The following is a 25,130-nucleotide window of genomic DNA, read 5'->3' as shown; positions in this document are numbered from 1 at the left end:
TAACCCCGCTGGCCACCCAGAGGCGTTTGTCAAAAGTTCAATCTTTCAAATTGATTTACGATTGTTCTCATGAATGTATGCCAAACCGGTCCGGGCACCTTAAGAGCACTTAGCCGGCCTGAAAGTTGATAATTATCGATTTCTTGATTTATCTCCACGCACTGCCGCCGTTTACCGTCCGAGAAACGCGCCGCAAAATTTCGCGAGATTACGACGATACTCGGATGTACGTTAAGCGAGACGATCTTTGTAATGATTAATCGTAATCAGCGGAACACTCGTATACACGAAAAAAAATTACGTATCAATTCAAGACTCATAGATTCTAACGGACGCAATCATTGCTTCATATATAAATTATCTTCCAACAAAAGTTTAATATTCTTGAATTTCAACAATATCGTAATTTCATTGCAAGATTACGATAGTCCACTACAGATTACAATACGATTATTCTGGAAATAATAAATCTTGTTGTAACATTAAAAAAAATTATATCGAAAAGATGAATGTGTTATTTTGAATAACTCTGTATTTGAATCAAATGTACGGTGATCTTCTTTCAACAATATGAACGTTTTCACTTCACGATACAAGTCAGGTCTTATATATTTAAGACCGTCTTTGATTAGGTCAGATACTTTGTACCCAATGAAGCCACTCTTAAGATGATCTTAAATATAAAACCCGGCTTTTATCAAAATCCGGAAGCCGGAGTTGCTGGAAGGATTCGAACTCGGAACATTTATTTTCCCGTTATCTGCTTCAATATATTCTTATTGCCTATATATTTCTCTTTCGTCCTCAATTTTGAAGTAAAGTCAAGAAATTGTTATTATAAAAACTTCCTATAATTCAATGAAATATCCTAAACTGCTTTCTCGAAAATAAGATATATTCAAATAAAAATAATGTAATTTCAAGTTAAAGAGATTGTAATTCTTGGTTTGAAGCTATCGTTCTTTCCTATCTAATACTAATTCTTTAGTCTCAATTCAAGAAAATAATTCTTGAATAACGAGAATATTATATTTTTAGTGGAACTGTACGTGGAATTTCTTCGTGTAAATAAATTTCATCTATTTAAAGCCATATAATTTTATTTCAACATGTATTTGTTGAGAATACAGATTTCCTCAAAACTCAAGAATATTCTTTTTTTCCCGTATAATAATAGTAGAGATAATACGATCTTTGTATTTCTTGAAATTTTTCCGAAATTAACCCGTCAGTTCCCAAATGAATTGAAACCAAATGAATTGTTTGGAAAGTTATTTTTCGCTTATGTATCACTTTTACTCAGTGTTGTTTTAGACTTGTTTTAGAGTCACTAGTATCTAAACTGAACACTTGGAGCTATATTATAGGTTAGCAGTGTTATTTCGATGGTTTATAAGTCAAAAATATTGTGCCACCTGGAGGGTGCATCGAAGGGTTAAAACATCACAAGTTGGAGGCGTTCGGAGGAGATAATTATTTTTAAGACGACTCTCTTGCGTTGGAGGCGTTCGGAGGAGATAATTATTTTTAAGACGACTCTCTTGCGCAATTCTCTGTTGCATGTTGATGATCTGAGCGGTCCGATCATCGCGCGACACTTAAGACACGCGGATGCAATTGAAAATCACGCTAATCTGTCAGTGTCGCGATCCGCGGCTCGATAACTCTTGCCTCATCCGTGGCAGATAAGTTTGCGCACACATTCGTCAAACGGAGACGTTTGATCAATCGCGCGTCTTCTTACAGATTTTTGCGCGCGGGCCGTGATAATTCGCGATCTGTCTCGGCTGGAAATTCTTAATCGGCACGTGCTCGTCGCTAAACAAACGCCGAGGAAACGACCGGGATCACGAGTTAATAAACCTGGTCCTTCGATGATCCTCGGCCGCGCGAGAGAGGAGCTCACGTTTCCACGGACGGACGAAAGGCCTAAATCACTAGGCTATTACTTTCTGATCACCCTGTACATCCGTGTTTTTATTCGGGCTCACTTCTACCTGCGTGCTCATGTTTTTATTCGCGCGCACGTAGCCGGTCCACGTGCACGGGCTCTCTCGCGCATACGTGCTTGTACACCACGTAATGAACCGGGTTGCTAGCTCGCGCGTGTGTGTGTGACTGTCTCTCTCTTTCTCTCTGCGTCCGGAGCCAGCGCCCGTCACTGAGGGTCGAGTGCGCGCGTATTATATCTAAGAGCACGTACATACACGTGCACGGCGAAACGTGCGAGACGGTGCGCACACGTAGACACGATACAAGACGAGGCTCCAGGCGCGGTCAGATTAATGAAACTCATGCGAGCAGCGGTTCTCAGTCCGCATATCCTCCGGCGAGGAAAGGGACATTTTCCGAATTCGGAAACATTACGTTGCGTATCTCGAGATACGAATCCAAAATTCTTCGTTACGATATTTCATATATAACGAAATCAATGTTTGTTATTGAAATATTATATTTTCTCTAAATAGTACAGTTTTTTCTGTCAAATAACATGGTTTACTCCAGTGAACCTGCATTCACCTACATTATACGAACAAAATTATTTATAATATATGATATTTAATTTTGTTGTTTATATCAAACGTATACCAAATCCAAAGAAACTTTTTTTCTCTATATACGAATGAAATATCATATTGCACGATATATTTTTACATCTAGCAAGTATTACTCGAATGGCAGCACTTTTCTTCCGAATAGATGCACGTTGAAGTACGTTCGAGGCGAAATGGAAAATCAAAACGCATTGATTTTGGCAAAGAATGGAACGTCCAAGTGTGGATTTATTAGAAGAATTTCGTCCGAAAATCCGTTTTTCTTAGTGTGATATTAGGTTTGCGTCATACATATTTACCAGCACGTATGATTTCTCAAACGAGTGATACAGTTACTCGGATCGATATAAGAGCTTGCGAGAGAGAGTCGAAACGGATTACTCTCTCGCGATCGCGCGGAAACTATCCGCGGCCGTTACAGATTGCGAGCGATAAACGGGGATACAACGTGAAAACGAAGCGAGAATAGGACGTTCATTATTGTCTCGCGCTTCCCATTCTCGATGATGTGTTACGTGCAAACGACGCCGCTTTATCTCGTCCGAAACAGGCCGGTAATTGTAATCCGAACTCGCCCCAAGAGCCGTTACTCGCACGGGAGTGTAAATCATACCGCGAGGAGGATTCGAGATGTTCCGGGAACGTCATTATCCTTGCCTCCTTGTGGAACGGTGCCGCCGCTTCTACGAGAAGTGCATGCCCGAAATTTTGACGCTCTTAAGGATAGTACTTGCGACGGCCTATAGACTACCTGCTTTGATGATATCGATACTTTTTAACTTCTCTCTCTAAAATTTGGTTTGCAAGAACCTCTCTCAATCCGTTTTCACAAAGTTTGTCACTTTTTCCTTTAAATTACTTTATTCTTTTTCGCAACGACTATCGTTTCTAATTGTTGCTCTCACAGGATTTGTCGTAGAGCATGTTGATTCTGTTCTAGTCGAGATTCATATCGCGAGTCCTGCCTCGGTGTATAAAAAATTTTTGCTCAAATTGTAACGGAGTTGCCTCATTCTTTTCGCGATCCCGACACAAACTGATAGGGCGTACGAATATGGACGTCCCTGCAACCATAACTGTATACTTTCACGTGGCCGCCGACTTTAATCGGAAGGTACTTAACCGAACCGCGGTATAGAATTATAACCAATACCTCCTATTCCCATGCTCGATGCTCGCTCGGAGAGTTTCCCACGACTTTGGTCTCTGTTCTTCTGTTCGACGTCGTCCTAACGGGAGACGACGAACAGCGAGGAATTTTCGAATTTCATCTAAACCGGGCCAAACGGAATGCCGGAAGCGTAAGTTTCACCGAGAAATAGCGAATTTCTTCCTCGTCGACTGCATCGTCGACTCCATCACACGTTACTGACTCTTGCCATTTAATGATCCGTTATGCGTATTTCTACTTCAATTCGCAGCACAAGTGAAACGTGAGAAATTGATAAATAAAACAAAATGATGCGACGCGAAAGGAAAAAAGGTTTTGGTAATAATTACTAAAATTCGGTGAATATTTGCCGACCGAATATTCGATTATCGCAACGAAATAATTTTTAGTTCCCTGTACTATATATACAATATTGTAATTCCGTATATTGTATACAGAACTAAATTATTTGGTTGCAGTAATTAAATATTCGGTCGGCAAATATTTACCAAATTTTACTACTTATCACCAAATCCCTTTTTCAGTGTACCGCTTTAAATTGACGTTCGTTTTGAAAATGTCGAATAGTTACCGAAATTTGTTGCACCAATTCTAAGTTATTATTCGCGCTTTCAAAAGATTCTGCTCGGGAATGATAGCATTCTGACGATTTCGCTTTTATCGTGTTTCGCCGTGATTTATCGGAGCGCACCTCGACGATACTTTCTAACGACGGCATTACATTGTCGTAACGCTCGCTGCGTAATTATTACTTGTACCGGTAGCGTACTTATTACTTGCTTATAGTTGGGTAACCCCGGCGCCGATTAGCCGTTACGAATACTAACGTTCTACGAACCGTAAATGTTGTTCCCTTGCCGCGCGATTGGATCGCAATTAGGCCGTATTTACATTCGCAACGATTGATCGGTATCTTGTGTGTCAAATAACAAGTTTCCATCGCAATGAATAGCGACAGGAGTTTGAGATTTGTGCCGTGGAATGAATCGTGTCTTCCCCCATCATTTCCCTCAGAATATCTTTACACAGAGAAAAAGACTTCTTCAGCTTTAGTATTTCTATTTATTTGACTGTATCATAGAAACAACATATACGAAATATTATTTGTTTGAGTAAAAATTTCATTGTCTCATTCAAGAAGAAAAAACTGTATTATTTAACAGAAAGAACGCCATTATTTGAAACAGTATCTTTTAATGAAATATTATTCGATCACAGTAAATATGTGAAACGAAATTTTCCTTATAAGAAAAATGTCTTTCGTTTCAAAAAGATTTTTAACTTGAGATAAAAATACACATTCGTTGAAAAGTCATACTTATTAGTCGAAACATTATAGTCTCTTCGGAGCGTGCCAATGCTGAAATTTATTTGGATGCAATAAAATCTAAAGAAATCTCTTTCTCAGTGTAGGGACTGAAGGTTCGTTATTTTCCAGCGAGTTCCGTTTCGCACGGAGTTCTCGCGAAAAGGATCGGAGAGAGATTCTCGCGAGCGAACGCTCCGCGACCTGGGCCGTCTTGCGCGCTTCAGCCGACCGCCTCTCGCCCCCGGAATCCCGAATTGTAGGAGTGCACGCGAGTCGCTACGAAAGCGAAAGAGGGTAGATCAGGAGGTCCCAACGGGAAGAAGACGGCTCCTCTCCGGCGCTTTGAACTCTCTCAAGTCAGTCGAGCTTAACTGAGTTAAGACGCTGTTACGGAGAGCCGGTAGACCGAGGATGTTAACCTCTCGCTAGCCCACCTGCGTGCGATAGCTACATTCTCTCTCGACGATACGCTGTCGTTTTCCGTAACGTTTCAATTTGACACGCGAGCCCAGCTACGCCCGTTGCTGCTTCCTCGTTGCGGCGCGGAAACGTCGAGCGCGTCGTGAATCGCCGAATTTTTCGCGCCGCGGCTCCGACACTTTGATCGGCGTGCCAAGTCGGACGGCTATTCGACGTGCTCGGAAGCGGTGGGATGAGCTACCGCGAGAAACGATCGGCTGGTTCTTCTGACCGTACGTTACCTGGGATCGCCGCTCTGACGCGAGACGAAGTACCGTGAGACGAGGAAAGGATCTTTTCAGGCTGAGGAAGAAGAAGAAGGAGTGAGAGAAAAAGAGAGAGAGGGGGGGGGGCACACGTGGGATTAAGCGTAGGGATAACGTTGCGATCGGTGTCGCGATACGATAAATTTTGCCAGACTTTTTGCAATCCCGCTTATCCCTTGATTCGTCGTTTTTCTCCATCTGCTGTCAATTAACGGACATCGCGATTTTAAATCGACGTCAACGAGCGAGACCCCATCTTTTCGATGCTTCGTGTCTGGAAAATTTTCCATCGGAATATCAAGCAACAAGTAGAGCCTCTCTCGAGCGAAGAATTCTCGCACACGCGAGAAATCGATCGGCCTCTCTCTCTTTCAGACTTCGAGACGCAAAGTGGAATGTTCGGACGATCGTGCCGCCGCCGCGGGATCGAGGGTGGAATGATCAGTATGCTCTCCATGAGAGCACAGGGAGCGCCAGCGTTTCATTATTCGAAATGCAAGAAAGTTCGTCCGCGTTGGGATTCCACCCTTTAATCGTCTCTAATGATTGGCTCTTTATGCGCGCACGAGCCTCTCGCCGCGCGTATTCGCTCGCGTGCATGCTACTTTGCGGCAATTGACAGGTTCCTAGATAGAGGCCCTCGATAACATTACGGAGCTGTGTTTCTCCACCCGGCTGCACGAAGATCGATTAACGTACGCCGCGCAACCGATAGAAACCATCTTCCGACGAGTTTCGACGAAGTAACGTATCCGCGCGCGTGTCCCTCGATCATCGTGCGTTTCGCGCGGATGGTCTCTCCCATCGCCCGTCGTCGAAGGACTCTCTCAACCCCGCCGAAGCGCCATTACATCTAAGGCGATTGACCCGTGATAATACTCTCGGAAAGGTAATTGTTGATACAGGGACCTCGGGAAATCAAATATTTATACACGTGATTTACGATGCACACACTGAGAAAGAAATCCATTTAATTGAATCAATTAAATGGGTTTCTCAGTGTATCTTTGTTGAAAAAAACCAGATCCATAAAGAAAATCCATATGGAATCTCCTACGGTTACGTAGGAGGGGATTTGCGTCAAAAATCCAGGTCCTAGATTGGAATCCTATACTAATAGAGAAATATAGTTATTTTCGGCGACAACAATATTCTTTTTTTATTTTAACCGCATAAAAATAATAGTAGCAACATGCGCGTAGGGTTATTATTACTGACGCTATAGTAAGACTCATTAGAAAAGTAGTTTCCTTGGCCATTTTTGTGGTTAAAATGTAAAAAGGATATTGTTGTTCCCGAAAATAACCATATTTCTCTCTCGATGTATAATGAATTTTTATATGAATTTTCACAAACCATGTGGATTCATTGCCATATGCCGTGGATGGATTTTTAGATATCCTTTTTAGATTCATATGAGCTTCATCGAATCTCCGCGGGAATCCACCTGGAAATTTTCAACAGGGATGTTTGCGAACATATCATATGTACCGACAGACGCAAACTGCTGAAGAAATAATCGTGATATAAACTACGTCAGATTTATCCGTTTTTCTGTATTTTTCACGTACTGATTATATATCCTTATGATGGTTTAACCAACTTAATCATTAAAAAGATGTCTAAACCGAGAGTTGGAAAAGGAAATATGTTGACATGACAAATTGTTAGTTACTATACCTATCGACTATCTTGAAACCCGCAATTTTATCTTTCGCAAACATGCGAGAGGATCCGCAGGAATTTTCGACAGCCGTCGATAAGCGAGTTATCCGCGGAATAGTCGGGATTTTAAACGAAATGCGCGGAATCTCTCGTACCGATTTCCACGTCCCGCATTTCGCGTATAAGGGGACTATCTCGGACTAGGTTAATCCGGTTGGCTACGGAGAACCGAAGTGCCGAGAGAGAGAGATAGCAAGACTTATATCCAGAAGACACACAGAGCTTCTCCCGTGGATATAACTCGGAGCATGTGAAACGTACGAGTGTGTATTCGCGCAGAAATGTGTCCCCTAGCGAGATCCGAGAATAGTGAATGTATATACGTCGTATTATATGACCGTGCAGCGCGAGTTCAAGCACTAGATTCTACCGGCCAGAACAAACCGCCGTGTTATACGCCAAAAATGTCGATTGCCAAACGCGGCTAAATCTTTCTGTTGATACGGAGCTTAATTAATTTTAATTAATTAATGACTGTTTTTAGTGGAACCTTTTATATTATTAATCCGCAAATTTCGTCCATTTGGTCCTCTGAAATTTCAACTCTGTTTTGATTATATCGCGCGGCTCCAGATTTCCATTTTTCAATGCGCATTATAGATGCTGCTTTCAGCTCGAGATTCGCATGCATTGTAAAAAGGATTTCGTAATAATTAGCAAGATTTAGTTAAATAGTTTGAACTAAGTTGCTTGATCACTGTAACCAAATCATTAAATACCACATACTGGACTACAGTACTGTATATTGTATGTGGTAATGATTTGGTTACACTAAACAATTTAGTTGAAACCATTTTAACGAAATCTTCATGGAGAAAATTTGATTGTTCCAACTAAATTTTATCGCTGTAATAACAACGGCAAAATTATTTTTTCCACGTAACAAATCTTATTCCTATAGTAATTAACGATTTGTCGTGTCAGCAAAATTATTTTTCCCGTGTTGGTAATTGTTACGAAATTTTGTTTCTCAGCATGTGTATGTTGTGCAGTAAAAATTGCAATTGCGACTTCTTTATTTCGTGTAACTCGCAATCTAGTAGTATCGTGGTCGTATGAAACGAGTTAATATTCAATTTCATGCTTCGCGCGGAGCTCCGTGAGTTACTATTCCAATTAAGTGCCTTTGCTACGGGATATAATACGGTGGTTTCATTTGCTCGGTGGATACGTAACGTAAGGCTCTAGTACGGCTATGTGAACTGTCACGTGTGTGTATGCGTGTGCATGCCACGTGGAAATGGTTACATCGCGACAAGCGCGCGCAGAGAATCCACGCGGAATGCAGATCAAGGTTAAAAAATACATGGTACCTGAATGCCTGTATATATGTGTGTCGGTGAAAGTCACGTGATTCTTGTGGTCCACGAGTCGAACAATGTAAGTAGGTTGAAATCGCGCGAATAGTCTCGAGTTTTAATCACGTTACATTGTACGTTATTCGGGATGCTTTTGCGTCATTTCTTATGTCGATGAGAGGCACGTAATTGATTTCCGCGGCAACTTACTTAGCAATGAGTCTTTCCAGCAAACGTTCTTTCTTTTTAACCCTTTAAGGCTGATTCACATTGATTCCATTGGAGTAAGATGTTGTAATTTACAAGATCGTCTTAAAGAACGCTTCTGATGAGATTCTTTTTTGTCCGAAATAAAATTAGCCGTCGAGAAATATGATTTTTTGAATGCACGTACATATTGAGCGTTTGAAGTAGAAACTTCGTGCTCATCATTACTACCATCACGCGTGAAAAGCATTCCACGCTGCGAAGATAAAGCGTATTTCCAATCGAATATTTGGCAATACTTGCGCAAGCTTTGACCGGAAACTTGACCGAAGGCGGCCTTCTTCCCAGTACTGGGAAGTGAACTGGGTTGCGCGGGACGTGCAATTGCAACTTTAATTATACATCTGTGAATTTCGCCGTGAATACAGCCACTTTTGAGCGGAACCTTTTGAAAGCGCGAATACCCCTGCGCGCAACCATGCGTATAGCAAATCGCGTTTGCCTTCTGAGCAGCGCGTGCAACGCGGGGGAGGGTGTTACCGCGAGAGTCCGTATCGTGCGCATTAATCTTTATTGTAGAACTTCGCGCACCTATAATTTCACGTTGCAATTTGCCGGTGCGCGGAGAGATGCATAAGTATAATCGTGTCTCGCGCCTCCGCAACATGTACATTAGCACATACACGTCGTCTTCGGGAGGGTAAGCCGGTTTCTTCTCTCGACGCGCCAGACGTGTGCTCTTAATTAATTAGGGCGTTATTAAGCGGCGTCTACGTGATGATAAGAAAGAGATAAATGAGAATTTAAGTTCGAAGGATTTTAAGAAATTGACCGATCACAGCCGATTATTCCCCTTGCCGTTCGACTGCCGGTCGGAGAAAAGAAATTTTGCTAGAACAGCAAATGTTTGTCAATATAGTGGTAGCGAAAAAAAATTCGTTCAGGCAGCAAAAAATTTCTCAACACATTAAGGGCGGGAGTCGTAGTACTACGATTTAGCTCGACTGCGGCTTAAAGGCGGGAGTCGTAGTAAAACAATTTAGCTCGACTGTACCTTAAAGTTTTTATGATCACACAAAATATCGCCCGCCATTAATGTGTTAATATAAAGTAGTTAATATAAGATCAGTGGCTTTTCTCCTCCTAAGCTGTTTATATGAAAAAATCAAAAATATCATTTCTGGTTCACCGAGTTGGCATCCGTAGCGCTCGATGAAGACCATCAATTTCGCGTTTCTCGACACGCCTGAAACCGGCGATTTCCATTTCTCGCAACGCGGACAAACAAGTGCATCCCGCGCGGAGTATAGAAATCCGCACCCACGCTCCGTACGTACGTACACACCGTGAGTGCGCTTCTTACGTTGCAACGCACACGTACGTGGGTGCCTATAGGAGAGATACCCGGACTCCCCCCGGGGGCCCACATAAATCAGAAACTCAGGCTTAGCCCGCGAAGCACCACGCCAGAAATTTAGATGCACCGGGTGTCCCCGAAGTAATTTCCCTCGCGCCAGGAGAGGGTGAAGAGGAGGGGGAGGGAGAATGGAATTGGGAATTAGGGCGGGACATTCGCCCTCGTTGCACCCCGACGGAGTTTCGGACGATAATTTTAAGCGCCGCGCCCTCGCAGCCGATCGTAAATCAACCCGGCGAGCCTGGAGATGCGTTAGGCACACCCGATAGAATCGCGTGCCGCGGTGTTCATTTTTTTTTATTGCGTATTATCCCTCGCTACTGCACATGTGTGATCAATGTTGCCGAACTAAACAGCTCTCGTTATATATTCGTCCTTTGGATATTAATTAATTTGTCGTACGATAATCAATATTCCATGCGCATCCCAAAAAAACAGTCGCCATGACCTTTCCAGTTGATGGAATTGTTTTTGCCTTTTTTGGCGCACGTTCATCAGTCCATTGTTTGATTATTCTTTTGTCTCTGGCGTGTAGTGGTGGATCCATGTTTCATCAACGGTTACAAAACGCATCCATCTTGCGGATAGCTTTTTTTAGGATATCAAAGTTTTCACGTAACATGTTGTAAACTCGCTCGATGCCTACAATTTCAGCAATCTTAAGCACCTTCATTCTTCCAACATAATATTGTGAATTTTTTTCAATCATTTATGGACTTGTCACTGTTTTCGACCGAAATATTATTTCTAAATTAATGCGACCACATTACCTGCCCGCATAAATAATGTCGCGTCGAAACGAAGGTCGGCTAGCTTTCGCGCGCGTTGCCGTGTAGCTGTGTGGAAATATTTCGGTGGTGATGCGAGAGAGATCGAGCACGGCGAACCAGTTCTTACATTTCACCTCGTTTTCCCGCGCAATTTCGCTCTCATCGGCGTATTTTATGCCCGGCGTTTTATAATTTTATTCTAACCGCGCCGAGATATTCGACGTTACCGCGGTCGATCCTTATCTCGATTTCACGCGGCATTGATCGGCGAACGAGCGAAAGAGCGCCGCGGATTTAACGCCGTAATAAAAGGAGCTCTTTGAGCTTGTCGAAAGATACTTCTATAAGGTGCTCGACTCGATGCATCGCCAAATCGTCGACGATATCAGCCTCTTACGAGTTTAACGCGACAATTGCGAATTCGCATAACCAGATTATCTTAACATATACATTACGAAAAGTATTGCATAATGTAATTATATATTTTACTTATATATTTCTATTTATTTATATATTTTATATTTATATCATTTATATATTTTTTGCAATATTATTTCATACCTTCACTCGATTTTAGCGGATATTATATAAAATTATAAATATCCTGTTTATACTCGCTTATTAACGAGAATTGTGTACAAGAATATCATACACAATAATGTTGTGTTAAAAAGTGCACAAATATACGTTAAGAAATACACCATGTACTTTTCAGTGGGCCGTTTCTAACACAAAATTGTTTACCGTGTAACGTTATCGTACCAATTCTTTATATCATCAATTAAAGTTCGTAATCATCGACGAGCGAAAAGTATATGATGACTCAGCCCGATTGGAAAGAAATAGCTGTTTGAATGTTTTTACGGTACGTTATTGATCGTCGATCGATCCAGAATGGATGGTCGGTCAATATTTCGTTTCGTGGTAAAGACACACACATGTTCTGCGTAACGTCCGGAAGATAAATGCGGACACGTGCGGAGTATATCACGTCGAAAGAAACGACACTGGGGAAAAGGACATTCCTTTCGCCGTGATGCACGCGCGCGTTTTGCCCATCCTCGATAGCGGATACCGTTACGTTATCTTCGGTATCGCCAATAAGCAAGAGCGATTGTCTTGGCGATTCCCTTGCTCTCCTGTGCGCTCGTGAATATGAATTTTCGGCTACCGGGTCGAATAATCCTCTCGCCCAAAATCGACACCGCTAGTATTGATTCAGGATTGTAAAAAATTATTAATTATTGTATTATCTATTCTTGTTGCACAAGTTAGGTCTTTAAATGGAAGGTACATATTGGTCCCCAAACAGTAAAGGAGGATTCACTGCGATGTGAGTTTCCGTATTAAAGACCGCGTGTTTATAGCTACCAAAAGCAGGAGTAATTCGTTCGATTGTGAACTCCTCCTGGGAGAGCTTCCGCTTACTTATCCGTCTCATTTTCAAGAGAGACACATCTCATCCGATCTCGTTCTCCCAGCCGTCACCACCACCGGTTATAGAGTTAAGCAGCCATCAATGTCTGCATCGGATTGCATCCACGATGCCGGCTGATGATACGTGGAAGCAAAAAGGCGGTCATTTAACGCGCTCAATTATTCAGCCGGTGATTCAGCCGCGCGGTCAACACGTTCAAGAGCGAAAGCGTGCCGCGGCGGTCGGGCGTGTATCTCGAGCGGGAATTCCCGACCGAAAAGAGGGATCGCTTTTTCGTCGCCGCCGCGCGCGACTTTCAATTTCGACCGGCGCGCGCGTAGTGTGCGCACGCACACGCGTCGAAGGGATCCGGAAGAGGCCACCTCATCTCCCGCGAATTCGCCCGGCCACTGACTTCTTCTTCCCTCTCGTCGTCGTTGCATAACTCGCTCAAGCTCCTTCCTCGTCGGGGAACGACGTCGCGTGGCCGCGGCGGCAGATGAGAGCCACTGAATCGTGTACCGGTTGTTCCACTCGTGGAATGCGGACCGGCACTCTGTGTGCGTGCGCGCCTCGCTGTTGTGTGCGTGCCGGCTCACGTACGCAGTGCCGTACAAGCGCGATACGCCTACGATCGAGTAATTTGCTCGACTTTCGGTCAAATGCTGAAATGCGCGTCGCCGACGTTTCTCGAACTCGTCGCATTTTTCCAACCTGTCCCCAATTTGTCTCCGCTCGACCAAGCGTCCTGCTTTTTTCGGGGATACGGTATCGCGTATGTTATTCAAACACCGTGGCGATAGTAAGTGAAAATTGGATAACAATTGGTACATTGTCGAGTGGCGCATAATCGAGGTCCCATAAGTTTACTATTTATCAAGCAAAATTCCTATATAATTATTTATATCTATCTAAATAATAAGTGTCAATTTGAGATGAAGCTAAGATAAACATATAATATGACAAGTACGAAAATATTAATTTGTATTCTTTTTATTAACGCTATACATCAGTTCTGATCTAATAGAGATGCAGATAACGGGAAGGGATATTAAATATATCCCGCGTATGTACATATATCTCGAATATTATTATATAGATTATAAACTTTCCACCACTATATTTTCATCCGAAATAGTCAATAATTTGGAAATTTTTACAATATATATAAGTTAAATTTATAGTTTCTGCACAAATATATGTATATATATATTTATTTATTTATTTTATGACAGTTTTTTATACTTCATACGCAAATATGTCAAGTTATAATAAAATAAATGTATTATGAGGCTTCTACGTATGCTTACATACAAATTTATAATTAAATATCTCGGAAACGATAAAGATTATTGACATTTCTGTTACGCATTGTCGAGTAACCGACGACTCCTATTTTATACGAAAGCAACATACGATATATCAATATATTAATTAAAAAAGAATAAAATGAATATATATATACAACCGAATTATTTAACAGAATAGTGCAAGATAAGAGTTATTAGGAAAAACAACAACAATTGAAGATTGTATACGGTACATGAATAGAAAGTCTTTCTAAACGGTTTTATTCTCCGATTACGTTCTAGTTGCGAATACAAATTAGAGCCTGCGTGTTACGGCATTATCATACATCCATGCGTACGCGCGCATACGTGTGGACGAGAGAAAGGGTTGGCTACGCACGTGTGCATCTTTCACGCGGACGCAAATATTGTTATTATTGTTTACGACCGGAGGAGTGCGCACGCCGCGTTGCGTTAAGAAAGCATTGTTTGCATCTCATTGTCCATGCGCCTTTGCGTAACCGCGATATTGCGGGTCGCCGTCGGCGGCGACAACAGCCGGCGACGATTCTCGATTCTAAAGGATGGAATGTATTCGATAATATCGGAATGTACATATTTTGGAAAGACGTGACGAATGAAGAAAACGGGCCGATTACCCGGGTAATAGTAGTGCTCGCGTGAATTTCCCAGCGCGCATTAATCAGCAGTAACGTCGCAATTCGTCTTACGGGGCTGAGATTCTTTTTGATCGAACGCGATGCGGCTGTTCTCTTAATAGACACATTAACTTTATGCGTTGTAATCGACGGCGGAAATTAAATCTTATGTTCCAGTTATAAATCAGTTACGTGTCCTCGGGCGCTAAATGAAGGACGCGATTATTCGATCCAGGCAAAGGGAGAGTATCGACTGGCGCGCGCTCTTATAATTAACGACTCGTACGAACTCGTTACGTTTCGCAACTCCTAATTGACTCGCTCGAATTATCGCGTCTGCGATCTCGTGTTTGTTGATACGATATCGTATTAGAAGGAATACATTATATTTATTTGCATATGCATGTACCTCCTTCGCGTCATATTTCAACGGAAGCCTCGTATGCTCGCGTCAGCCCGGGGGAATTAAAATTAATTATCATTCCGGTCGGATTAAGATCGCGTTCTCGCACAATCAATTTCCTCGTGACGATTTTTATACGCGAGGCTACAACCGGAAAACGATGGAGCGAGGACGTTACTTGTACGTAGTTTCTTACAAACAATAGGAGGAAGTCGTACCTCATAAATATTGCCGCGGCGCGAGGGACTCTCGCCGGCCACTGTATGCAAATTTAGCCACTATGTCGTGTGCGCTGTCCGTACTGATCGGGCACCCGGTATAAGCAACCCTCCGGCATCGTGGTGTCGCGATTCTAACATTCCCCGATGGATTCCGCTGAATTGCTGTAGACGAGCCGAACTTTTCAATTCCACGGTTTTGAGTCTTCAAATGGAAAAAAACGGTAATAATTTCCGCATTTGCAGCACTAAAAGAGCACAAGAAGAAGACCTTTGAACATTCAATGTAGAACTAAATCAAACTTAATGCAGAGCTAAAATTTCGACTCGAGTTGTTTCGACACAGCAAGACTTTAAATAGTTCCTTTCTTTTATTCTTCGCTATTGTAAGATATTTTGCAATACTGAGCATAAAAAGATTTCTATTTCTATTTTCTACCTAATAAATCTGAAGAGAATTATATAATTTTTCTGTTTTCTTCTCTCTTTTTTTTTTTTAATTAATTTTCTTAATAGATGCCAATATATTTAATTAATAATCAGAATAATGTAAATTGTAAAGTCAGTGTGCATTAGACACTCGGTATAGGAAGAGGCGACCAGGTTCCACCAGGTGTGCGGGTATGACAGCGGCGATAAAATGACGGATTTAAAGCGATTTCAGCGATTAAAACCGAGCTGTAAAACCGAGGTTAAGAAGCAACTAAATAAAGGGATAGGCAACGAGCAGCTCAGAGCAGCTTGCGACTTTTGACACGCGTGGATTCAAGACAGCGAATTTATGGTTTCCTCGACAGTCAAAATCTGCACAAGGCGGAAGAAATTTAATTAGCATATTCAGGAGGAGGAGTCTACGTCGCAAGAGCAGATGCTCGAGCTTTGGTTTTTCAACACTTTTATCGTGACTTTTTCTATGTCACGTTATTTTGAGAAAAAGAGGGAGGAGATTATTAATTATTCATTTGGAACGTAAAAAATTAAAAAATTATATAATTTTTGGAAATATACATGAAAATACTGACAAGAAAATAACACTCTATCCGTACAAGTATATTGTGTTATTACATTTACATAAAATTATAATATATAAACCCTAGTGGAAATGTATGCAAAATTTTCATAGATAGTTTCCCCATCCAGTTATTATCTACTATTAATGCATTCTCATTGGTTGTAACAATATTGCTTAGAAAATGGACAAGAACTTGATTTAGATCGAGTTTTATTCAGGGGTATTTGAAAACTGCCTATTTCATAAAGAGCGGGTTTGCTTATTAATCAATTGAATAGCTCTTTGTCCTTTTATTGTTCCGTTTTCGTTCAATAAATATGTTCGGATTTTACGCGTCTTTTATGCGCAGCGAAAGCGTTATATCTTGATTGGGATCCCAAGTAATTTCACCTCGAGTAAGTTTTATTCTTCAGCTGCTGGACAGAAGTTAATAAACTGGCCAGTAATTGCTGAAGAAATGCGTGAAACCTCCGCCAGGGAGGAGCTGGAGGGAATTACAAACTGGAGGATAGAAAATGTTAGCATGATAATTATAATTAAACGTCAGGTATACAGGGTGTCCCAAACTGATCTCGGTTCCCGTGGTGTTGTGTCAGTAGAAACGCGAGCTGAATTCTTTTTTTTCCGCGCGACAGGAAATAAACGACTACGCCGACGGTCTCGATCAGACGGGAAGGCGACATGTGCGTTCGCAAATTAAATCGCCGAGTTACTCGCTTAACCTTTCCGGACAAAGAAATCACCGACCGGCACCGTTGATCCGTCGATCTGTTGAAATTTAAAGCGCCCTCCTCACACCTGTCGGAAATTTATCAAGCTTTTTCTCAGAGATCGGCGCCCAGCTGCGCGCATAAAGCGTCGAATTTCGCGATTCTCCCGGAATCATTGAGGAGCCGATATATCGACTACGTTGCGATAAGACCTCCCGGTTGGAAATCCCGATTCGTTAGCCATTATCAGCGTGCTCGCGTTGCATCTGTAAGAAATCGTTACAAGATTATCTCCACGTAACAATAGGAGAAGACGTTCTCCTGTTGTTGAGAACGAAGCTTCGACGCTAGCTAGCTAGAATCACTTAGACGCAAACTCTTCGATCATTTCCGCGGCTTCTCGATAACTGTAAAAGATTAAAATAATTCTTCCGAATAAATCGTATCGTGCTGGAAATTCGTTTTGTTCCGATTCAACCGCTCCATTTCTTACAACATCAGAAGTGAGATAACTACACCATCCTTACACGTCAAAGCGAGGAGAGGAGAGGAAGCGGCTGATCTATCGCCGGTATTTTTTTTCTTCCTCATATCACCGCCGAAGGCGATAGCCAGATTCGAGGAGAGTGATGTACGATCTCGATTATCGCTCGCTCGGGCCTCCTCGTAATCGTCGTATTTGTCAACCGTTATCGGTCACCGTTTCGGTCGGTCGCGCTTACGCTCTTCTACATACTTTATCGCGCACTTTTTGCTCCCTTATCGCTTATTCTTCCAGGGTTGTCTCGTACAACGCGTCCTACGATCGTGGTAGCGGCGCAGCTCGTCGTCGGACGTCCGGGAGGCGGAAGTGCCGTTGTTGTTGACGATGGAAGCGGGAACGTGTCGATTCGCCTGAGGGACGACAGTATCCGTAGATACGCAAGGTGAGTCCCTCCTCTACTCGGCCGGCGGAACGGAACCCGGCGCGGCGTCGGTCATTAAGATTTCAAGAGATACGGGAAATAAATTAAGCGGATAAGCGGACGAACGGAAAGCCGGCGGCGGGCGGCTAGAGATAAATCGAGTGGCGGAAGAGAGACGAGGAGAGATAAGGGGAGGGGGGAAGGGAGGCCGCGTTTTTCAGGATCGCTTGGCCAGGAGAGAGAGAGAGCTCAGCCTCTCCTTTATGCCGGCCGATAGTTTCCAATAGCGAACGAAGATAAGGGCAACGGCCATCGCTTTGCTGAAGACGCCGACCTCGAGAGAGGGAGGAGGGGGAGAGAAAGAGCGAGCTCGGCTTCCGCGATTAAGATGTGCGACGAGGAATCCATGAATCCCGTCCCGATACATATCTAATCCGGCATTGTCGCCGCCGATAATCTCCGCTCGCCGTTTTTTCGCGACGCGTCGAGAAATCGCGATGAAGACGTTAACGATCTCGCGCTAGCGATGCAATCGTCGCCGATCGCTGTCATTGTCAGAAATCGGAGGAAAAGTACCGATGCGCCGCGTACTTTGGTTTTTACGCCCCGTCGGAGGTATAGAATTAAAATTTATCATTATATGGATGTGTCCGATGAAGACGTCACGATCTTCTTATTTAACGTGTCTCGATGGCCGCGTCGGGATTTAAGCGCGCATCCGCCGCTTTATCGCGGCATTATTATTATTGTTCTCACAACGGCGGCGGGTGGCGAACACAAATCCCGGTAGATCGCGTTCGAGTCGGTGAAAACTGAAGGAAAAGAGTGTTTTATCCCGCCCGCCCGCGCTGCTCGTGCATTGTTGAAATCGCCGTGGGCCTATCGGCTCGGACGTTAATGTATGAATAATAATTGATCATTAGGGAGAGGGTATCTTGACATTCGTACACCACCCGNGGGGGGGGGGGGGGGGGATTCCTTTGTTGGACTCGGCGCGCGAGCGAAGCAGATAATTCGGAAGTTAAATTAACCGAGACAGTGTCTGTTTTTCTTAGATACACACTCGCGTCGCGAGAAGTCAGAAATCGCGCTATATTAGATAACAACCGCCGTTGTTTCTGAGCGGACGGTATCGATTGACAGGCGCACAAAAGCGTGTAGCATAATTATAAATATAATTTCAGCAAATCGTCGTCGTGTCATTTTCTTTTCGGTTACGATTTTGAGGTAAAATCGAATTGAATATTAAGAGAGTATTTTCAAATGTGTACACACATTGTCTCATTTCGTTGAATCGATCGAAGAAACGTTACAAATTGAACGGATGCGATGGGTGGATTGTTGTCTGTATTTGAAATACGTATCGGCCACCTGTTTGAACACCGCAAAGTTCTATTCGACACATTATCGTGATATTCGGAAAACTTCCTGGGCGCTTCTCAGCGTTCCTTCGACCATCGACCACGCTAACCTTCCACGATATGTACGGGCTTCGTCGTTTATCGCGACGCCGTAACTTATGCGTCACCCGTTATCTGGACGCGCTTATTATGCATGTTATCGTCTCTCCCCCTTCGACGAGGGAAGAGCCATAAATTTAATAGCCCCCGGTGCGCGGAGGAGGCTTCCTTCGGCATGAAAATCCGAATCGTCGTCCCTCCGGGACTCGATTCCTCTCTCTCTCTCTCTCTCTCTTTTGCCTCTCGTATCTTAGCTTTATATATGTATACATTGAAAAAAGAGTTTGGTAGCAATTAAACAAACATTTAGTGAAATAGTTTCAACTAAACGATTTGGTTACAGTAATCAAATCATTTAATTGCGTGGTATGTGTAACTGAATGATTTCATCATTCTGAGCAAGTAATTTAGTTGAAACTATTTTACTAAATGTTTGGTAATTGTTATCAAACAAGCGTAACGTATATATGTTATAACGTATATATGTTATACGTTACGCTTGTTTGATAACAATTACCAAACATTTAGTAAAATAGTTTATATACGCCAAAGCACGTATTTTGAAAAAAACCTGGGGCAGTTGATCGCACGCGAACGCGATCGAGATTTTTACCTTTTGAACTCTTCGCGTATCTAATATTTTTTTAATCCTTTATCACATAATTTTGAGGAAATATAAATTTGAATTCCTCAACTGGGATAAATTGAGAAGAATAACATTTCACAAATTCTTAAAACTTTCTTTTCTCAGAACATTCAGTTACCTGAAATTTGATTATCAATAGATTTGCGATTGCTGAAAGACTTTAGTCAAGAGAACCTTTATATATCCCGTTTGAGTCAGTTTCATTCGCGATGAATGGACGGGTTTTCGTTTTATCGATTTTGATTGATTATCGCAAGGTGCTTTGTCTCGAAGACCCGTTAATTACTTAATTATGTTGTTCGCGACCTCCGTTAAAAATGATCGCCCCGATGAAAATTTCTCACGATAAGCGGCGATCTTTCATTTCAAGCTTCGACTCGACAGCTCGGACTCTGTATGACTCGAGTTGTCGGTAAAACTACGGTTATCGCAGTCCATTATTTGCGCCGAGGGGCGTTCGGTCTCCGGACAGTGGAAAATTTCGCGCCGATCGGCGGCTCGCTCGTACCGCGAGGGAAAACAGATAGATTGTGCCCGCAGTGTTTACGCATCGGGAACATGTGGATGCGAAGAGATCGAACCGAGGAATCGAATCGTCGTGATAACGGGCCAACGAAGCCGACGATGCGGTGCCCGACGTCTCATGCGTCGAAACTCGTCTTATCAGTGGCCGGATTCTGATCGGCGCAAATGCGGCCATGATTTTTCGTACTCGATGTATTTCCGGCCCGACGATAATCGCTGTTTCTCCTAGTTATTCGACGCTTTTTTGCCTCACGTCTCTCTTTTTGCTCTTCGTTCGTTATCTCAAATTTAGATTCTGAACACCAACTTGCGACGATTAATCACAGCTATATTTAGAGTTGAATCTCGAAGAGAAAATGTTTGGCAACCGTGAATGTTAAGATTGTAAACTCTGGAAAACTTGCACAGAAAAAAATGCCAGAGTCCGATACGCAATTAATCCAGCAGCCTTTGGCAAATTTTTACTTGATTTATATTAAGTATTTTCCAAGTAAAATATTTACTTCGAGTAAAAAATTTATTTACGAAGGGTATTTGATAAGTCAGTCACTTGGAACGCATATTTTACGCATGAACGCCCAACTGTGGTAATAATGCTGCTGAAAAAAATCCTCGGTTTTAAATTGAGAGAAAATGAGAGGTAGTAAAGCTAGTGAGCCCGGCATACCCTATACAGCAAGGTAAGATACCAGCGAGAGTGTAACGAAGCTGTCCTTTTGCGAGTCACGTGTAGCGTGTCATAAATCGATGCTGATTGGCCAATAAAAGCGTGGCGGTCGTACCGATTGGCCGGCATCGCCCACGTGTACGGGTAATGGACACGTGCGTTTTTTTTCTAATTACCTGCTCGGATCCTACCCTAATCGTTGGCCATCACTCCGAACTCGCTTGGGCCACTTTGTCTCTCTCTCTCTCCGTCCGGTCGGTATGAGCGGTCCGTCGTGTGAATTAAACTAATAACGTAAACGCCCTTGAACCTTCGCCTCCTTCCTTCGCGTGCAAGCCCTTTTTGTTGCGAACGTTTGATTTTTCATTTGGCATTATTGATATTATTCACGTCACTTGCACGCGATTACCTTCCAGGTTTCTTCATGAACGTAGAGAAAAATAAAAGAGAAATTGTGTAATAGAGAAGAAAACTTTAATCAGGATATTAATTATAGTAAAATTATTGAAAAATAATTGGAAAAATTATATAAATTTAAAATATTAATAAATTTATTGATATGAATTAATCTCATTCCTGCAAAAAGGTAATGAGTAAAAATTCGTTCCATCGTTCCAAAAATAATCAATGTACGATAAAAAATGTTTCTGTTAAAAACAGCCCACCGAAATTTTGTATTATTCTAACATGGAGAGGATGTGTAAAAAAGTACGCAAATATACGTTAACACATTTATTTTATTAACGCATGTTAACAAGGTAAATATGTGTTAATTTAACATTATATTTATATATTTTTTAATACATTCTCTGTGTGAAAGTAACACGAAATTCTCTATTGTATCTAAAATATACCAAAATTGATATTTTTAATCCTAAATTGTTACTTAAGATAATACAAGAGATTTTCGGACTCCATGTTGCAAGTAATCAAGTTCAACACTAGAAGCAAGATTTATTAACGAAACCGATTCGATCTTAATCGCAAGGAAGGCAGTTTGCTACAGATTTGCGACGGTTATAAATTATATCTCAAGACATCTCGGAACTATTATTGAAACGTTTAGAAAGTCACCGGGTACATCGGCGCCCGACCGCGAAACCTGGCGGTACCGCTAGTACGATTAGCGGAAGTCGCTCGTTGCGTTTTTACAACCGGCGATCTAGTATGAAAGAACAATCGACAATAATGCCTTTATCCGTTCCGACCTGCCGTCGGTCCGGCTCTCTTTTTCGTCGGTGAGCATCAATGGGCCCCTGTCTGTCCTATGTCATTTATCGACCACATTCCTCCCCGCGGCTGAAAGAAGGGTCGTACACCCCCCCCCCCTTCCCCAACCGAGAGAATCTTCACGGTCGGTTCGTTCGAACAACCAAAAATCTGATTGTGCAACCTTCTGCCAATTTATTCGCAAACGATGGCTCCTCAAAGCGCTTTGTATATTGAACGCGAGTGGAAAAAGGACCTTGTCCATCTTCATATGGAGCCCCTTGCGTGTGATAACGGGACTTACAAGTTGTTAGCTAAAGGGGAATAGAAGGGAATCTCGACCAAGATATTAGAGTACCTGAGGAAAAGGCAAACGGATATTTGCGTTTCATTAAAATCGTCAGATGAGGAAATTACACTCGTCGATTCCGGCGGTCCTTCTCAGCTCAAAGGACGTATAAAATTTTCAATAATTTGTCATTCCTCCAATGATCATTACATAACTCGTCACTGGACGTGAAGAGTCCGAAACGGGGAAAATTCTTGATACGATTATAAATGCGATCAAATCGATATCGGGAGAGGAAACTCCCCCGCTTCCCGCAAATTGGGACACGTCACGCGGCTTCTTTCCGGTCAGATGATTACGATTACGTGAAGAAACTAACAGGCTTACGACAAGCGCACTCCCCGTTATCCACGGTCGCTCGATTAAATAATTAAAGCGAGCATCGGAGCGGCGAGTACGGCCGAGCGAAATTTACGGTGGCGAACGTGAATTCGCGAGCTTCTAACGGGTGACACTTTGCAACGCGTCTCTCTGAACGATCCCGACCGCAGCCAGTCGTGTCCGGGCGCACTGCACGCGCGCTTAGTGATTAATTAACCGGCTTAATTAGACGCCTAATTACCACCAGATACGGATCACCATCGGGATAATCAAGCCCGAGACGACCGGGACGACGTGTACGTATTATATATACGCGCACGTATCGTGATGCCCGATACGGGGCTCTCGGTTACATCCGCGGTTACATCCTCGTGTTTCGAGACACCGGAGAAGACGCTATTTTAACGCGCATTAGAATTACCTCAGCCACGTCCTCGCATGTTCGCCGTCGTTTGCTCGTGCCCTAATGAGCGTAAGATTTCCGCAACCGCTGTCTCTCGCAAGCTTTTCCAGGACGAAACGCTGTTTTACTGCCTCTATTTCATGTCCATAAAAATGCCGTTTCAGATGACATAACGTCTGAAATCGGGACATTTCGCGTCCGTTTTTTCGGCTTATATTAGCTTGCATTAGTTTTATTTATATCTTTTTTTTCGTACGAAGTCATAGCTAAGTAAGTAAACCACGAGAATCGGCTCTTCTGCAAAATTACTCTGTTAAATAAACAGTTATCTGTCTTTCACTCATGATGCGTTCGGTTTTGCGTGTCGCCGATGTAATTCCGCTCGATGAAGTCGAACGGCGAGGGAGAGTTAAGGAGTTAAGTTCGCGTCGTTATCGCGAATAATTTCCAGGGCAACGGTTCGGTGTGTATCGCCGTGTGTATCACGCGACGCGATTAATTATCGGACTTGTGCACGCACACGGACTTCCAAATCCGTTAATCGTTAAACGAGCTCACCGCCTGTACTCGCTCGACCCTTTTGGAATTCCACGGCGATTTATACGGAGATAGTCCGGGCGTTCAGCGCTTCTTCCCTCAATACGCTCGAGTACGAGTCGACAAGGCGGACCGGAACGGCGATCTCGTGTATGCAATTACCGGATTAGAACCGGGCTGAGAGACATCGTGGTAACCTCTCGCGAATGTTTCGAGAGTCTCTCAAATTAAATTTCATCCTCCGTCCGCGTACTGCTCGGTTCCATTAGCCCTCTTTATTTAATAGCCAATATAGGTGGAGTAAGAATACATATACAGGATTTTCCATTAAGAGGTTTCGTTTGAAGTTATTAGAAAAAGTTTTTTTTTTTTTTTTTTTAAGTGATGATAGTTTTAAAGAGGATCATTTCGTACAGATATCAATTTCGGTTCGATTGCTTCCCGCTCACTCGCGGGCACTTCGTTTACCCGCGTCAACGGATTAAACTCCGGCGGTTAATAGGATATAACAACCAGAGAGAGGCATCTCGCGCCACGAACTCTGCTCCATCTTCGAGGTCGTCGTCGTCGGCGGCGGAATCGCGCCGGCCATTAGAATACCGACGTCTCGAGGAAAAAGGGTGATTCCAGGAGAGAGAGAGAGAGAGAGGGAGGCACTCGTTAATGGCTACGGCCCTTTTGCGCGCTTAAATAAATAACTGCCGTGCGAGCGTAATTACGCCCGTGTACGAGACGGTGCGCGCGCGAACGTCTCTGCGTGCGTGCTTGGCGTGCACTCTCTCCGCGAGTAATCGGTGCGCAGAGGGGGGGGGGGAGGAAGCGGATAAGGGAGCTTTGCTCGGTGGTATGCCGTGGTCTGAAAAAGGATGGAGATCGCGGATAAATCGACGTTTGATCGCGCGCCGTCAGTCGCGAGGGCCGCTCGCGTGTACCGCCTATCCGTCGGATATGCGTGCGCACGTGCGTGCGTCGGCGGGAGGATAAATGCGGCAAGAATTTAAAAGACATTCGCGAAGTCCGCTTCTCCCGTTTTACGCGGCCGGGCTTTTCAACGCCGCGGATACCGAGAGGGCTAGACGAAGACACGAAGTTCCTCTCGGACGAATTAGTTCGTTAGTCGCCGCCGTAGACGAGAGCGTTCTGAATTAACGGCGGGTACTAGCCAACTTACCCTCTCAGCCAAGCGGCGCGGCCACTTCCCCCCGCCTGCATTATGAAATAGC

General features: G+C 43.2%; 1 protein-coding gene across 4 annotated transcripts in view; it reads left to right on the top strand.

Moving 5' to 3' along the window:
* Positions 1-25,130, top strand: part of LOC106748268 (protein N-terminal asparagine amidohydrolase) — a 63,352-nt gene that overhangs the window by 14,823 nt on the left and 23,399 nt on the right. For all 4 annotated transcript variants that reach the window (XM_014626632.1, XM_014626634.1, XM_014626633.1 and 1 more), the window contains one exon: positions 17,664-17,811. The gene's annotated coding sequence lies outside the window, so the exon portion shown is untranslated. The remainder of the gene's footprint in view (positions 1-17,663; positions 17,812-25,130) is intronic.

Source organism: Dinoponera quadriceps, unplaced genomic scaffold (assembly GCF_001313825.1).
Source record: "Dinoponera quadriceps isolate SergipeBrazil2010 unplaced genomic scaffold, ASM131382v1 scaffold2600, whole genome shotgun sequence".
NCBI classification, from domain to species: domain Eukaryota; kingdom Metazoa; phylum Arthropoda; class Insecta; order Hymenoptera; family Formicidae; genus Dinoponera; species Dinoponera quadriceps.
The sequence above is the reverse complement of the archived record's forward strand: the minus strand, read 5'-3'. Positions and strand labels throughout refer to the sequence as shown.